The sequence below is a fragment of the Agelaius tricolor genome, unplaced genomic scaffold, assembly GCF_023055355.1.
Source record: "Agelaius tricolor isolate 1412-34295 unplaced genomic scaffold, bAgeTri1.0.p SCAF_56, whole genome shotgun sequence".
NCBI classification, from domain to species: Eukaryota; Metazoa; Chordata; class Aves; order Passeriformes; family Icteridae; genus Agelaius; species Agelaius tricolor.
Genome location: NW_027269316.1, coordinates 1,823,412 through 1,842,175, shown reverse-complemented (window position 1 = coordinate 1,842,175; position 18,764 = coordinate 1,823,412).

The window sequence follows — 18,764 nt, the reverse complement described above, 5'->3', positions numbered from 1 at the left end:
TTAAGCATGTACTGTTAGTTTGGTTGCTATATTGTAAAAGGGGTTAAAAGGGTAGTTATAAGAAATATGGTACTGAACGTACCGTATTACAGCTAAGTAAAGTGCACCACTCCCCAAGCAAAATGAGCCAACCTGGACAGAACTGTAATGAGCCAATCAAGCACGTAAAACCTTCATGCAAATGAAAAGATCCAAAAAAAAAAAAAACAATCCAAAGGGACAAAAAACAGGATAAATAGGGGCATCTGACCCAGGGAAGCGATGCTGCTCCATCTGGAACATTGGGGATGTCGCTGCTGAAGAAGACCCAGAGCCAGTGCTGCAGCATCCTCGACGGGAATGCTCCTGCTCGGCCAGCAAGTCCCCTTCCTTTAGGCCTTTTCTTTTTATTGTAATAAATGCTGAAATCACTTTTAGTTTGGGGAGTCTGGTTCCATTTTTAACACTAGCAAACCCAAAAGCTTTCTGATCTCTGTTTTAGTTTTTGGCTGAGGGAGTGAGGTTATTCCTGTGATCTTTTCACGATTTAATCGCCGGCTCCCTTGACTTCTTATATGCCCTATGTACTTTACTTCATTCTCTACAAATTGAGGTTTTTCTTTTGATACTGAGACATGGGGTTAGAAATTAACTTGGGGTAGAAATCAATTTCGCATTGATTTGTGTAAAGAAAAACTAACTCCACAATTTTGTGAAAGTTGTAAAGCCGGTATGTTTATTACAGCGCTGGGCGCATGTGGGGATCGTTGTTCCCCCTAAAGGACATGCACACCCCTGAAAACTCTGGATTCTTTTTTATCTCCCTTACTGATTCATATGCATAGAATTTCACAATGGATTCATACATATTCAGTTTGCTGATTTCACGTTACACTTGCAGCTAGTTACACTCGCAGCTAGTTTTTTATCAGAAAGTACAGAAAGAACTCCTGGGTCACCCTGCTCTGTTTCTCGCAGCCTCAGCCCTGGCCTCCATCTGTTTCAAAGTTCAAGGGGCCCCTCTTATCTCAGTCTTTTGGCTGAAGCAGTTTTTCAAGCATAGGTTTTTTTCGCAAGAGCAGGCTGTCTTGAACGCAGACCAAAGAAGTTAAAAACAGCTATGCTTGTAAGCTATGGACTTAATAATTCAAAAGTGTCACATTTCACCTAAATCCAAAAAGGATTTCTACTCTGAAAAAATTCCACTGTTTCAGCATAGATGAAGTGCGTTGTTTTAACTTGTTTAGTCTGTTAACTTGCTGTGCTTGCAGAAGCCTGTAGACAAGAGAATGCAAAACTGCCCCAAACAAGGTAAAAGGAGTATTTGCTTCCAAGCTAGAGGGAGGTAAGAGGGGCCCCTTAGACCTTGAAAGGAGAAGCAAACCAAAACTGAGGCTGCCAAGATCCTGGGGAGACAGATGAAAGACCAGAGAGCAGAGAGATCTCTTCGGGAGGACTGATAAGGACTAACTGTAATGACTAATTATAATGCAAAGCGGGGCTAGTAAATGAATATGCATGGACCTATTGCGAAACTTAATGCATATGCAACAGGTTAGGGGAGAAAAGGGAGTGTGCATGTTCTTTGAGGAGTGATCCTGCATGCACCTGGTGCTGAATAAAGATACATACCTACTTCACGACTCTGCAAATCAGTTTTCTGGAAAGCCAGCCAGGAGATCATCTCTGTCCTCTGCAGAGGCAGGGCAGGGAGGCAGACTTCCTTGGTGCACCCCGGGGGACTTTCCCTGGAGGGGCTCTTCTTCCCAGCTCGGCCCCCTGTGGAGATAGACAACTGGCCTGCTGGTATGTGGAGATAAATGGTGTGTATCAAGCTTAAAAGGGGCCTTGGCCAAAATGGCTACTGGTAAGCCACTGAGAGACGTGTGGCGCACAGCTCAGTCCTTGTGTGAGTAAAGGTTTGCAGTTTGCAAGCAACCGCCTGCCAAGCATGGCCGGCGGGAGGGGGAAAGGTTTGTTTGCTGATAGAGCAGCTACTGAAGGGATTCACTGATTGATTGTGTGACCACTAGCGACTCTGTGGGTGACTCAAGTGAATCTGGACCTTAGTGCTGCTGTTCTACTTACTGCTATTGTGTGCTTGTGGTGTCCAGACATTGTGGTTAATTTAGTGGGGTTTTGTGATTGTGTGAGTGGCTTTGTGGGCTCGGTTATATAAAAGAGGGGGCGGGGGGAGGCTCTACCCGGGACTGAGTGAGGCCCAGGGCAGCGGCTGGGGTGCACCGTCTGGAAGGCTGTGAGGGCTGATAGCGTCCCGCAGGGAGGCAGCTGGGGAGAAGCAGAGCAAGCAGCGAAGTGTGGGTGAGGACACATATTGTGTTTAAATGTGTTTGTGTAGATCATGCATGTTCTAACCGTAGGTGGACAAAAAGAGGGGATTCCACTGCCTCAGTGGTTTGAGCTTGACCCCTGGGAGTTTGTGAATCCAGTCAATCACTGGATAGATAGAGGGTATAAACGGGTTTATTTAGAGGGGCTTTACTGGACTTCGTCTGGTAATGTAGTTTCTCTAGATTGGGAACAACCTGCTTGTCCTAGATTGCAAGGTAATGTGTGTATTCTCTTTGCCATGTGTTAGAAGTGTGGCAGTTATCTTCTGTTAATTGGGAAGCTTTCTTTATCTCTTCTACAAACCAATCCTTCCTCCAGGGAGAAATCTGCTGTTAATGGGCCATTAAATGTCACTGCATGACTGATAAAATTACAGCATCCCCATGTGGGAAGCTCCGCCCAGGGGGAGGAGCCAAGCATTCCATCCTGGATATAATTTGAGATTTTGGAACACCAGGACAACCTTTTTCCCACTGGATTCCCAGGGGAGTAGCTGTCATCTCCACTGGATTCCTGTGGCAACCCAGAACATGAACAGCTCGGGCTGTTTCTCTTACACTGAGTGAAATGTTAACAGACATCAACAGTGTAAGACGAGCAACTCTCCAAAACTGAGCAGCAATTGACTATCTGCTGCTGGCACATGGACACGGGTGTGAAGAATTTGAAGGGATTTGCTGCATGAACATGTCAGATGATTCAAAATCAATTTGTGAAAACATCAAAAAGTTACAAGAAAGCATTAACAAACTTGGGGAGGTCACTGGATCCTGGATGTATGATGTGGTTGGATTTTTTAACCTTTCACCATTGTGGAAGGGACTTTTAAAGGTAGGTTGTTACATTTTTATAGGGCTTGTGGTTCTTCTGCTCATTTTACCATGCATCTTTGTGTGCATGCAGCAGCCCTTGGACAAAGTTGCAAAAGAGGTGGTTTTGGTGCAAACAAAAGGGGGAGATGTGGGAACCCAGAACATCCCTCTGGCTGTCCAGGATGGCCAGAACCCCTGCCAGGGGGCTCAGAAGCCCTGGCACAAAGCCCAAAACACCTGTGGTTTTGATTATGACCCATGGAGCAAATTACCAACCTTATACGAAGATCAGCAAGCCACAATAGTTTAGGTAGAATATTAGTGAAGTTATCACGGGGTGGAAAAGAAGATTTTGGGGTTTTTGGTATGGGGGTTCAGGAGGCAAGATGGAGGGATCTGGGCGTGTCCAGCCTTTCTTCTTCTTCTTCTTGGCCTCCATCTTCTGCTGTGATGTTGGCACTTACAGATTGGTTTCGAGTAGAAGCTCACTGTCTAACATAGGTGATAGGTATTGGAAAGTAATTGTAAACATTGTATACATAGTTTTTAGTATAAAGACATAACACCGCCCCGGGGGCAGGCAGTGTGCCTGGAACTGTCCTGCTGGATGGACCTCAGCAGAGCAGGAGAAAATTTTTTGTAGATAAGACGCAATAAACAACCTTGAGACCAAGAACTGAACAGCTCCGACTCATTCTTCAAGCGCTCGGGCTGGGAAAAGAGACTTTTAGCAATCTCAGGGTCGCAGTGACCCAGAAAGACCCCCGAGAGATTCCCAGAGGAATACCAGGCCCATCTACACCACTACCAGACCTTCAGAGGAAAACTCCACCCTTCTACAGGCTCACTGCTCCAACAGAACCACACCTGTCACTGCAGGAGGACTGCAGCCACCATCCAATTGGACTGCTACCAACACCCTGACCTACAGGGTGTCAGGTCGTATTCTGACTCTGTCGGTGTTTTTTTGTTGTTTTTTTTGTTTTGTTCATGCTTGTACTATTACATTTGTATTTTTAGTTTTCCTAGTAGAGAACTGTTATTCCTATTCCCATATCTTTGCCTGAGAGTATTTTAATTTCAAAATTATAATAATTTGGTGTGAGGGGGGTTATATTTTCCATTTCAGGGGAGGCTTCTGCCTTCCTTAGCAGACACCTGTCATTTCAAACCAAGACACTGCTATAGAGAATTTAGAAATTCGCTAAGAGGTAAATGGAATAGCCTGCCTTTGCAGGCAATTCTTGGGAGCCTTGGGCACATCTAGTGGCTGGCACCCTGCATGGGTACTATTGCAGTGCAGAAATTGTGAGAGGTATTGGTATTGCTGTTCTAGTAGGCAGCAGGGCATATGCACTGAGCCGATTTTGAACCTCTGATCTTAAAGCTTGTGTGTAGAAAATCACATCTAGTACCTGTAACCTGGAGTTGCGTGTGGGAGGAGGATTGGGAAAGGACTGTGAGGCTTTGTGAAGAGAGGTTTGAGTAGAAGCGAGATAGGACAAAGAGAAGGAGATCATAGGAACTAACCAGAGCAAAAAAGTTCCCCAAGCTAGCCCTTTAGGGTATATCTTAACCCACTGGAAAGAAGTCGCCAGTAGGGGTGGATTGGAGAACAAAAATTATTTAATCCAATACTGCATGTGGTGGTGACCATTATACAGGCTGGAAGATGGAGCAAAGTGGCCACCTACTGGAACTTTAGATTGTAACACCTTGTTGCAGTTAATGCTGTTTTTAAGACAGGAAGGGAAGTGGGATGTGGTCTCTTATGCTGATATGTTTTTCACCTTACGAAATCATCCGGAATGCCAGAGGGACTGTGGGCTCAGAGCTCCCTCAGACCCACTGGTGTTAGTCCTTGAGAAGGAAAACAAAGCAAAGAGAGGGCAAATTAAGCGATGTTGCTCAGCATGCAGCATAGGACAGTGATATGCCAAATCAGATAAGGTTTACCATGCTGTGGCTCAAGATCAAGAAACAATAGATTTGCTGAAAGCTCCTTCTAAGTGACTGGAGGATGAGGATGAGGATGAGGATGAGGATGAGGATGAGGATAAGGTGGACTTTCCCAAAAAAGAGGAGGACACAGGCTCAGAAGGCACATCTGCTCCAACCCACTCCCCTCCTGGCAGTCTAGTTTGTCTAGGACCAGGAGGCAAGCAGTGTTACAGGCCCCTCTGCAAGAAGCGGTGGGACCAGAAGGAGGGATACTAATGATTAAAGTACCATTCTCCACTCTTGATCTAGAGGCATGGGAAAGGATTGATAAAAATTATTGCAGCAATCTGATACTTACTGCCAAGCATTTACAATATGCTATCAAACAACACAACCCAGATTGGGGAGACATCCAGTTATTACTGGATGCTTTTGCTGAAACAGAAAAGCAGTTAATCTTAAAAACAGCAGGGACTTTAACAGAGGATCACTGTAAAAGCCAGCAATTGGATATAACAGAATTTTTCCCTCTCCAAGACCCAAAATGAGATCCAAATATATTGGCAGAATTAAAGAAATTAGCAGATTATCAAGATTGGATAGTAACAGGAGTGAAGAGAGCTATTCTCAAGACCATAAATTGGTGTGCCCTATATTCTATTAAGCAGGGGCCTTCCAAGACTCCATCCGAGTTTCTAGAGCATCTGAGGGATGTTATGCATTGTCATACATGATTAGACCCAGGGTCTGAGATAGGAATGAATCAGTTAATTAATTCATTTTTGGAACAGTCTACTGGAGATATCAGGCATAAACTTCAGAAAATCCGAGGGCCAGAAGGGAGAAACCTTGAGGCCTTGTTAGAAGAGGCATGGAGAATATTTAATAACTGGGAAGAAAGATAAAAACAAGGAATGAAAAAGCTAGTGGCAGTGGTACAGGAGGAAAAGCAAGAGAAACACAAGCAGGGACCACCCAGACAAGGTCCACCTGGGTTGGGCAGAGACCACTGTGCAATTTGCAGGAGGACCGGTCACCAATGCCCAGAGTGGAGACAAGGTGACCATCAGGAGAAAGGGGTGGTGGTCACTCATGTGCAGGATGACTGAGGAGGACCAGGGGACTCCATCCCAGCAGATCCACTGGTTATAACAATGAGGCTGGGGGAAGAGGAGAAGAAAGTGAAATTTTTGGTTGACACGGGAGCAACATATTCAGTTTTAAATAAAGCTTTAGTGCCTGTGGGGAATGATGATGTTGTGGTGCAGGGGGCAACTGGCCAATCTGAAAAGGCATATTTTTGCAAACCTCTAAAATATAGAGCGGGGAAACAGTGGGGCATCCACTAGTTTTTATACCTGCCCAATTTGCCAAAGGCGCTTTTAGGGAGAGACTTATTGGAACAATTACAAGCAATCATCACATTCAAGAATGGGGAGGTTATTCTGGAGGTAAATGATCAAAAGTACATAGAGGTGTTCAGCTTAATAACTGACAACTATTGAACCTGTAGAGGAAATTAGTGAAGAGATATTGAGCCAAGTGTCTCCTGGAGTATGGGCCTCAAATCTACCAGGGAGGGTGAAAAATGCCCCTCCCATAGTGATCAAACTTAAAGAAGGGAAACCACCAATTAAGGTCAAACAGTACCCCCTGAAAAAGGAAGGCAGGCAAGAGATCAGCCCGATAATTGAGAACTTTTTACAGTCAAGTTTGCTAAAGGAATGCCAATCTGATTTCAATACTCCCATTTTACATGTTCGAATGCCTGATGGGTCATATAGAATAGTACAGGATTTAAGGGCTATCAACAAGATAACAGAGGACTGATATCCTATGGTGGCGAATCCATATACTTTGCTAACCCACTTAACACCTGAGCTAACGTGGTTTACCATTTTAGATCTTAAAGATGCCTTCTTTTGCCTCCCCATCCACGAAGCCAGCCAGAAAATCTTTGTATTCAAATGGGAAAACCCTAAAAGCGGGCGCAAAATTCAGCTCACATGAACTGTATTGCCTCAGGGTTTCAAAAACTCTCCCACTCTGTTTGGAGAACAACTTGCAAAAGACCTAGAGTCTTGGGAAGCTCCACAGGAAGAAGAAAGGCTATTGCAGTACATGGATGATCTTTTAATAGCCACTCATACGAGGGAAGCGTGTGTAGCCTGGATGGTAAGCCTTTTAAATTTCCTAAGGCTCCAAGGATACAGAGTATCAAAGAAAAAGACACAGATAGTAAAACAGAAGGTAATCTACCTGGGGTACGAAGTGAGTGCTGGACAACAAACTTTAGGACAAGCTCGCAAGGAAGCGATATGCCAAGCCCCAAAACCTCAGACAATAAAGGAACTCCGAGTCTTTCTAGGGACAGCAGGGTGGTGCCGGCTATGTATTTATAACTATCAGCTGCTTGTAAAACCCCTATATGCTCTTATTGCCAATGGAAATAGAGATCTCCAGTGGACAAAGGAAGCTACATGGGCCTGTCACCAGCTAAAGAGTACCCTCACGTCAGCTCCAGCTTTAGGACTTCCGGATGTGAGTAAACCATTCTTTCTATTTTCCCATGAGAAACAGGGGATTGCCTTGGGAATATTAGCCCATGACTTGGGTCCATATCGGAGGGCAGTTGCTTATTGTTCCAAGCAATTAGATGCAACGGCCAAAGGATAGCCAGGTTGCCTCCGAGCTGTGGCAGCAGTTGTGCTAAATATCCAAGAAACATGCAAATCTGCCCTGGGACAGAAAATGACTGTATTAGTGTCTGTCCTGGTTCAGGGCAAATTTGGGAGAGAACGCCCAAAGGGGTTCCTCTAGGAACGCAGATTCAATTGGCCCCTCCCCCCAACCAGTCTGGGACAAAATACCTCCTTGGAGAAAAGTGGAAAAAATCTGTTTATTAAACAATAAAACCTAAACAATATTAATCAATAAAACCCCTTGCTGCTCCAAAAGAGATGAAAAACTCAGAAAGTCCCCTCCCCGGGTTGCAGTTCAGCTCACTCAGTCTCTTATCAGTCCCTCCGGTGCTGGAAATGCAGCAGCCCAGGCCCAGCACGGTGGACCACAGATGCAAACTGCCGGTGCTCTTCTGGGTGTTCAGTCCAGAGCAGGTTTAAACAGGTCCAAAGAAAAGGGAAAAAGGAAAAAACCACAGCCCAGGGAACTTCTTTGCCTCAGCTAGCTAAACTAATTAAAAGCAAAGGAGAGCTCTGTCTTGCTGTCTGTCTATCCGCAGACAACACAGTCCAGGAGCAGGAATGTGGAGGATTGAGTACAGTGTCTGAAAACAAACTGCACGCTTCTTCTCTCCCCCTTCACTCTCTGGAACAAGTCTTAAAGGTGTAAAACTTATTATTCAGCATAAACAGAACACGACGATTGGGGATAAAAGCATCGTATAGTGTTGTAGTGCGTTTTTATATTTTGTAATACTTTGAAGTAGTTTTGTTTTGTATTCCCATATTTTTCCCAAATGGTTTATCCCAGACTGTACCCCCCTCCCTTTACCTGTGTTATCCCTCTCCCAGGATGAGATCATCCCCAAACCCCCACCCTGGCTCTCTGTCAATCACTCAGCATCCCATCCCCCCCATCCAGAAGTTTTGGTCCAAGTCGTCGAGTGATTAGCCAGAGGCCAGGGGTCAGCCCCCCAAGCCCTGCCCCATACGCTGTTCTATATGTCTATCCCCCAGCACCCATCCCTCAGAGATACCTATTGGTTGGTAAAATGTTATCTACTTTTGGTTTCCACCTCCCTTTAAATGTGACCTTGGGACATCTCCCGGGGCTCTCGGCAGGAAGCCCCCTGAGGTGCAGGAGCTCCTTCGGGACTCCTAATAAAACCTTGGATTAACCCCTGCTAAGAGTCGGCCCTTTCTCTTCTACCGATGTCTCTGCTGTCTCTGCTGCAGCGAAGGCAACCAGCCTAGGTGCCCTCAGTACCCTCGGGGCACAGAGAGTGTCTCCCTGCTGTCGGCCGTGTCGGGGCTGTCCTCCCCGGTGTCTGCCGACTCGGGACTGGCCCAGGGCTCCTGAGAGGCTCGCAGAGGGACCGAGACAGTATAGTCAACCTAGGACAGTGTTACACAGTGTCTGCAGTACTGGAAGTAAAGAGCGAGCACTAGCTTTCACCACAGAGGTTCCTGAAATACCAGACCATCATGGTAGAACAAGATAATGTTGAGATAGTGGTAACTAATATTATCAATCCAGCTTCTTTTCTCAGAGGAAACCAGAGACAAGCAGTACACCACGACTGCTTAGAGACTATTGAAGAGATTGCTACAGCCGCCCAGACTTAAAGGACAGTCCTTTAGACAATGCAGAGACCTAGTTTACTGATGGGAGCAGCTACGTTGTCAGTAGAAAACTACATGCTAGGTATGCAGTCACTACCTGCATAGAGTCTGGACCCCTTCCAACAGGGACCTCTGCACAAAAGGCAAAGATAATTGCCCCAACCTGTGCCTTAGAAATAGCAGAAGGGAAGAAAATAAATGTATACACAGACTCAACATATGCATTTGGGGTTGTGCATGCACATGGAGCCATTTGGAGAGAGAGAGAGGACTGCTGACCTCACAAGGGAAAAACATTAAACACGCACAGGAGATAATTTGACTATAGAAGCAGTTCAGCTGCCTGAGAAGGTAGCAATTATGCACATTAAGGCACACCAGAAAGTGAGCTCAGAATTAGAAGAAGGAAATAAGTTGGCAGACAGAGAAGCCAAAGAAGCAGCAAAAAGTGAGGTTCCTACTGAAGCAGCCCTAATTCCAGATAGACAAATTTTCCTTGAAGGAAAGCCAGAATATAATAAGAAAAACAAAGAGTTAATCCAGGATCAAGAAGAGATATATGACGAAGAAGGGTGGGCTAGAATTAACAAGAAGCTAGTTATTCCTTCTCATTTGTTGTAGTCATTGGTGAGGGAGGAACAGCAGAAAACCCACTAGGGAATTGATGCCCTGAACACCTAACTGAAAGAATTTTTGCCGGGAATTTATATGCCACCATCACCCAGGTGACCTGGCAGTGTGACCTTTGCCTCAAGACTAACCCTAAGAATATCCCCAAACCAAAATTGGGCCAAATTGGGAGGGGCCATGGGCCCAGGCAGCAGTAGCAAATTGACTTTACAGAACTCCCAAGAAAAGGGGTGTATCGTTATTTATTGGTATTGACAGATACATTTTCAGGGTGGCCAGAAGCCTTTGCCACTAAGACTGCCAAAACTCGAGAAGTAACCAGAGTATTGTTACAAGAAATAATACCGTGTTTCAGAGTTCCAGCTGTAATATCCTCAGACAGAGAATCACATTTTATTTCAAAAATAGTGCAGCAAATTAGCAGCCACCTAGGCATAGATTGGGAACTTCATACCCTGTACCACCCCCAATCAAGTGGCCAGGTGGAGAAAATGAATCATTTGACTAAACAGCAAATTGTAAGGCTGGGGCAAGAAGCAAATTTACCCTGGCCCCAAGCTCTTCCACTGGCATTGTTGCGGATTTGGACTAAACCTAGAGCTAAAGAGAGGTTTCGTCCCTTTGAAAAGCTTTGTAGGAGACCATATAGAGTGCAAAAAGGTAGTGTCTACCCACATTGGAGAGGTGACATTGGCCACATACATGGTGGCTTTAAGTAAACAGCTGAGGGAAATTGAAAAATATGTGTCTGGAACTTGGAGCAGAGGACTAGATGGACCAGTACATAACATACAGCCTGGAGATTATGTATATGTTAAGTCTCTTACAAAAAAGACTTTAGAACCACAGTGGGAAGGGCCATTCCAGGTGCTTCTTACTACTTTCACCATGATTAAGATCAAAGAGCAGGGTGCCTGGATCCACCACTCTTGAGTGAAGAAAGCCCCAGAAACAGAAGTCCCTTGGAGAGTGACACCAGGAGACAATAAACTGAAACTAAAACTTACTCAAGCAAAATGAGTATATTGTGGCTGGGAATAGTTAATAATTTTATTTGCAGGAGTTTAATTAAGAGAATTGTTTTGTGTGTAATTGCAATTGAAATCCTAGAATTAGAGGGTACCTCTATCCAGAATAATACTGAATGGCCTTGGTCCCAAGCTTTTATTAGGTACACTGGATCCATGAGAAAACATTCTGATATAAAAGATTTAAACCTATCAACTGTGGTCATGCACAGAAACCAAGTATATGAAAAGCAGGTGTAGCAAAAACGAGGACTATGGTCACTTCAAGGGATTATAAGAGAAGAAATTAGAGTAAGATGCTGGATGATCAATGGGAGCACTCATAAGAAATCGAATCAAATTAGTGTTTCAGCTTTTCCTACACACAAGCACCAGGTGGTTTGTGATAGCCCAAGTGAATCAGGCTGTTGGTATAATTTCACGTTAGTACAGCCTGTAGAGGTGATTTGTATTTAGGCTCATGATGCTATCAGGCTCTCATTCAAATTTAAACTATATGCTGCACCTCTTACAACAGCAAAACCTCATACAACTTACGCCAGTACTCGAGCAGCCAAAACCCAAACTAAACTTGAACCTAAAGTCTATGAAGTAGGCCCATACATAGTAAGGAATACAGGCCAACAACAACTGTTGTTTAATGCAGAGTGGTCTCTCAAACGAGTTGAATTGCTAATGCAAATCAACATATCAGAAATCCAACCAGCCTGCTCCTCTTTCCTAATTACATCCTGTCCTGGTTTGAAAAGGAAGTGAGTTTTTTGGGAGGCTGTGGTCAAACCAATGGGGGCTCAGATTTGAATATTGGCACCTGGTGTGGCCACTGAGGACATGGATACGCCTCTGAGAGCACAAGTGGTTAAAAGCAGAGAACTCCCAGGGGAACCTTCCTTTGGTTCCCCTGCACAGCCTGCAGGCTGGGCAGGGGAGGGGAAGCCATGCGGCCGGGGTGAGGTAGGCCGGAGCCTTGGACAGAGAAGGGAGGTGAAGGCCCCTGCAGGATGGAAGGGTGAAAGAACACTGAGAGGCATCGGGCAGCCCCCCGCCCCACCCCTGGGAGAGAGAGAGAGCCTGTGCCTGTGCTTGTGCCACCTTGAAATTTGATATCTTGTGCTGACAGCATGGCTGAGAAGGAGAAGGGGGGAGGGGTGTGCAAGAAGGTGCCCAGCTGTTGTGGGAGTTCTGGGAAGGCAGAGCCTGAGATTTTAACTGTTTTCTTGGACAATTAAAACTTTGCAGAACATTAAACCCTCCTAAGAGAGAGACAAACATAAAATGGAAGGAAATGGGCAACTGTGATGAAGATTTGAGCAAGTGAAAGATGTCAGAAGAATTGAGAAGAATCCTAGGTGGGAGGAGATGATGGAGTGGCCTTTGGCTGGACTTTTCTTGTATAGCCATGGACAGAGCCTTTTTTTTTTCCTGTGACACAGAGACTGCATTTAGGGGGAGGCAATGGCTTGGAGCCAAGAGAGTGCAGTGATGTTATGTGAAGGAGTGCATGAACAGAGATGGATGAGGAGGGTGGTGTCCCCTGTCTTCAGTGAACAAGATCTCTGTTCTTGAGACCCTTCGGCCCTAGGGGGTGAATTTGGGGGGAACTGGTGTCCCGAAAGTGAGAGACTGTTGCTTTTTTGGAACTGAGCAAAGCATCCTTAAAAGGGGAACCCTAGAAGCAGCTCTGGTCCATGCGCAGTGGTGAGAGCACTGGACATGGAAGGAAGATGTCACGATGGCAAATGTTCTCGGGGCGGTGCCACGTGTGACATGGAAACACATGAGGTTTCAACTGTGTTTCCTGGGGAAGCCTATGGTACAAGAGGGACTCCTCTCCTCTTGATGAACTGAGAATTGATTATCTGAAGGGTGGTGATGGACTGAGAGTTGGTTATTTGAGGGGTGGTAACTGGATTGAGAATCTAAGGTTCTATTTCGAGTGGTGGTGGAATTGAGGGGAGGAGGAGGAATGTTTTTGGAAGGTTTTCATTCTGAGTTCTCTGTGTTTCTTTACATATTGTAAGTTAATAAAGTTTGTTTTCCTTTATTCCTAAGTTGGAGCCTGCTTTGCTTTATTTCTGGTCACATCTCACAGCAGACACTAGGGAGAATATATTTTCATGGGGGCACTGGCATTGCGCCAGTGTCAAACCATGACACATCCTTTGAGGGCTAGACAGGGTTACAAAGACAAGTACACCTCAGGGACAGAATGAGAAGAGATTTAACTAAGATATTAGGGACAGGATTGAGAGTTTTAAATGGAATTGATTCAGAAATATTAATGAACAAGCTGGACACTGCAACAAGTGATTTATCAAAACTAAAATGGCCCCTACAGTCATTTTTATTGGCATTAGGAACTAGCCAGTAGCAGGTTTCGAAGGTGTTACTGAAATGGGAAAAAGCCGGAGACCAAGACCCCAAGTTAATAATGTGTCTTTAGCTTTCAGTTGTATACAAACACAATTATAGATGCCGGCAACAGCAGCTTTGATCATACGGGAAGTGTCAGTTTTCGGCTTCCTTTTTCTACCTCTGTCGAGGTCGGGATTGAAGGCACTTGAGACAATAATTCGCCTTCAGACTCAGGTGTTTATTATTTCTTATCAATGTTATAGCCTCACAGCAGTGAGTTCTGCAGTCCTTCATTAACAAGGCGCAAAATGGCTAACTATATCTTGCTACAAGGTCTTTTAAGGCCAAACTATCCAATTAAGAAATGACATCTAAATTATTTTCCCTTTTAACCCAATAACTAATCCCTCAAAGTCCACACTGCGGACTTTTCTGTCCAATTACAAAATACCACCCAAACCCATGAAGAAGAAGGAAGAAGGTAAAGAAGAACAACCTGCCTCAGCCCTAAAACCTCCATCTTGCTTCATATTTATTGCTATATTCTAAAACCCCAAACTCTAAGTTTTACACCCTGTGATATAATACACTTCTAACCAACTACACACCCGTAATCCCAGTGCTATCAATCAATTTTGGAAGCCTGTTCCACGGCCTCAGGTCATAGGTGCTTTAAATCCTTGTCTTCAGGCGCATACTTTCCCCTTAACCGCCAAGTTCAACTTGCTCTTTTGTGCTATTGGTTGTAACTTCAGGGCCATAACTTGCCTCAATCCTTCTTCCTTACTCTGCACAGATACAAGTGGTCGGTTGAATACTCCTCCCTAACTTCATTATTTCGGCATACCGACCTTCTACACTTGTTTTTTTCTAGCATCTCTTCAATAAGCCCTTCAAGTGCATAGCAGGTGATATCTTCTTCTTGACATGTCCATCACATGACTGCCGAACATATGAATCAGGCCTCTCCTGGGGGTCACTGCCTGTCAGTACAGAAAGTCTAAAAATCTCAGCATTGAGGGTTCTAACAGGGAAGAAGGTAAAGGTGAATTTCTGGTTGAAATTTGGAAGGTTGTTTGGTACAATACAATTAATTCTGAAAGAAAATTTCAATCTTAGTAGACTATGGTAAATTTTATCTATGATCCTGCTTCTAATGTGGCCACTGCCTTTGTGCTTACTATACGTAAAGCCACTGTTTATGTTATCCACCCCATCATCGCGCTAGGACTAAACCATGAGGAGACAGTGCTCTACCCCTCAGAACATAGAGCATGGGCACAAATGGTGAATGAGAAATGACAAACAGTAAACTTAGAATCTTGTGTTGCCCAAGAACCACTAGGGTTCATTTGTGAAAGCAATACTGTTGATGCTCAAGATGTGTGCCTTGACAGTGAACAAGGTATTTGCAACTTTGAGATTCATCCAGTCACTAATCAGAAAACTGTGCATGTGTATACCATCCAAGGTTGTGTATGCTTAAGAACTACTTGTGCTTTTGTAGAAATAGCTAACGAAGATGTAGCTTTGCCTAGTAGAAATAATTCTAATTTTTTTATTTGTAATTTCGTTAAGATCATCAGGTGTGATTTTTCGTATCTAGCACCAGTGACATCTCACCAGCTGATCAAAACAAATTACACAATGTATCACAGGTTATCACCTACTCCTATTGGAATAGACCTTACATTGGTAAGACAATTAATTAAACACCAAGACCTAATTGAAATTTTGAAGAAAATCAAGGAAAATAGAGAGAAAACACTAGCTACTGTCCATCATGATACAAAAGAGATAAGCAGAGTTCTGCAAATAATAAAACAAGATGCAGATCATCACTGGTGGGATGTAATCTTTATACAGTTGCCAACTGCAACTCGGATTTTTAATACGGTGTGTCATGCCATTGTAGTTTTACTAATATTAGTTGGAATAAGTTTAATGTTATCTTTTATGGTTCTTATTTAAAACTGGAGAATACTACAGAGAGTGGCAGTGTTAACCTCCGTATCAAATGTACATGGAAAAGCATTGAGGGATACATATCGTAGAGATTTGCATTAAGTAAAAATCTTTACTCATTTTCTAGAAAAGGGTGTGAATGAGACATGAGGTTAGAAATTAACTTGAGGTAGAAATCAATTTCGCATAGATGAAGTGTAGTGTTTTAACTTGTTTAGTCTGTTAACTTGCTGTGCTTGCAGAAGCCGGTAGACAAGAGAATGCAAAATTGCCCCAAACAAGGTGAAAGGAGTGTTTGCTTCCAAGCTAGAGGGAGGTAAGAGGGGCCCCTTAGACCTTGAAAGGAGAAGCAAACCAAAACTGATAAGGACTAATTGTAATGCAAAGCGGGGCTAGTAAATGAATATGCATGGACCTATTGCAAAACTTAATGCATATGCAACAGGTTAAGGGACAAAGAGAAGTCTAGACTGGGAGGAGCAATCCTGCATGCACCCAATCCTGCATGCACTCGGCGCTGAATAAAGGTACATACCTACTTCACGACTTTTAGGAGTTGTAGAGTTTTTTCCACAAATCAATACCTAAAGCCCTTGGTTTTCCAAGAAATTTAGTAGTAATATAGTGAATTCCCTTGTGGGAACTCAGCACATCACTCCGGATGTCCAGAGTTACCGAGAGAACCCTTGGGGGTCTCGGAAATCCTGGAATGTTGCCAGGAGTGTTTGGTGGCTTGATTTTGATCCATCTACAGAAGTGACAGCAGTTTGAGGACATGAGAATCACTTGGGAGTGAAGGGTGTAAAGAAGACACATTTATAGGGTGAAATATAGGTTTTAGGGTTTTTGGTACAGGGGGGTTATGGAGACAAGATGGAGGGATCAGGGCATGTCTCGTCCTTCTTCTTTCTTCTTCTTGTCATCCATTTTCTGTGGTGATGTTGGCACTTGGGGATTGTTTCATGGTGAAGGTGCACTTGCTAATATGGGTGAAAGGTATTGGGAAATAAAGGTAAATATCATGTAGGTAGATTTTGGTATAAAAAGACACGACCGCCCCGTGGGTGGTCAGAGTGCCTTTGGCTGCCTTGCAGGTCAGACCTCTGTTGGGCAGACAGAAAATTTTGTAGATAAGAAATAATAAACAATCTGAAGATCGAAAAACTGAAGAGTCCAGACTCGTCCTTTGAAACGCGGGCCACCCAAGAACCACCCTACCCGTGTCCGGGCAGAGACAGACAGCCGAACCGGACATTCCCTGTCTTGTTTCTCATCTTCTCCTGAGAGAAGTAAATCATTGACATATTGAGTAAGTTTTATTCCTGGTACAATAGGGAAAAGTTGTAGGACTTCTTCCAAGGCCTGTCCAAATAAGTTAGGGGATTCCGTAAATCCTTGAGGTAATCTTTTCCATCTAAGTTCTTGTTTTCTCCCTGTATCAGGATCTTCCCATTCAAAGGCAAATATATCTCTACTTACTTCTGCTAGGGAACAAGCCCAAAAGGCATCTTTGAGATCTATCACACTAAACCACTGGTGTGATGGAGGAATTTTACTTAATAGTGTGTATTGATTAGGTACCACGGGATATCAATCTATAGTCCATTTGTTCACTTCTCTCAGGTCTTGGACAAGCCTGTATGTCCCGTTTGATTTTCTTACTGGTAATATGGGGGTATTGTGGGGAGACATGCATGGTTCTAAAGTTCCATCCTTAATTAATTCCTGAATTACTGTTTGTAACCCTTTTCTCCCTTCCAAGGAGAGCGGGTATTGCAGTACTCAGATCGGGCAATTTGTGTTAGTGATTTTAATTACTATAGGAGTTATGTTTAACTTGCCCCTATTCCCAGGCTTAATCCATACTACTTATTGAATTTTCTTTTGATCCTCTTCTTTTAGCAGGAGGAGTTTGACTACCATTTTATCCCCTTCTGGAAGCATCCCGATGCCTAACTGTACTTGTAAATCCCTCCCCAGCAAATTGTATCCTGCCCCTGGTACAAGTAAAACATCCTCCATTATTATCTTGTTTGTTCCTTCAAATATCACGTTTTATAACTGGCGCTTTAGTTCTTTCCCCTTTCACCCCTATTACTTGAATAGTATTCTGGCTTTTTTCACACCCTTTTGGAATCTCACAAATACATGTCCTCTCTGCCCTTGTATCTACTAAAAATTCAAGTTCCTCCTCCTGGGGACCTACTTTTAAAGTTTTCAAGGGCTCCTGCTGATGTTTTGACCCCCAGGAGATAGAGCCCCTGACCCCCCTATTCATCTGTTTCTCAAGCCTCACTAAAACCTTTCAGATCTTTTTCTCTCTGTGGGCAGCTTCGCTTTAAGTGTCCAATTTCCTTGCAATAGTGACAGATTGGGCCCTGGGTGTTCACTTCCCTTTTCTCTTCCTTAGGACTCCTTTCACAGGGAATTCTGTTCACATTAAATTCCTCCTGGCCCCCCTTGTTTTGGCTCAATTGGGCCCTTACCTCCTTAAAGGAGTGGGTCTTAGTCCTGAGGTTTCCTTCGGCTATAGCAGCTGCCATTACCTTAAATTTGGCTTAGCTTTCTCTGTGTCCCTTCCTACACATACCTTTTGGACTTCTTTTAACAGGTCATTCAACCCTCTGTCTTGCCAATCCTCTAATTTTTCTAGCTTCTTTCTTATATCCAGCCATGCATGGGTGACAAAGGTCACTTTTAACAGTGTTTGTCCAGCCTTCGTATCAGTGTCCATTCCTGAGTACTGCCTCATATTCTTTTTTAACCTCTTCAGCCATTCAGATGGAGTTTCCTCCTTTGTTTTTGCTCTGCAAACGCTTTGTGGGCATTCTGATTACGGGGACCTGCTTCCCTAATTCCCCTGATAATTAATGCACTGTACTCTTCCATGTTTTGCCTTCCACTAAGGTTATTGTGGTCCCACATCGGGCGATGTAATGGCATTTTATCCTCCCCAGGGGGTCCATTTACATGTTCCCTCTCCCATATTCGCATACCTGCAGCTCAAATCAACTGTCTTTCTTCCAACATAAACAAAAGGTTTAGTATAGATTGCATTTCATCCCAAGTATAAATATTAGGTCCTAAAAACTGGTCTATTTTCTCTGCTAATCCAATAGGGTCTTCTAGTAGACCTCCTAATTCCTTTTTGAATGCTCTTGCTTCAGAGGAATTGAGTGTTTTATAGTTACATATTATAATATTGGCTTTTTGCAAATATTAAAATGGATTTCATATGTGTGGTGTTAAAGTAACTTTGTTATAAAGATATACTTTTTATTTCTGTTGTTAATTAATCTTAGACATAGTAGTGAAATAGCTGATATAAGTATGCTTGTGTTAAAATGCCTGCTTGGATGGCATAACATCCAATGAACATAGGATGAGGACACCTGCTA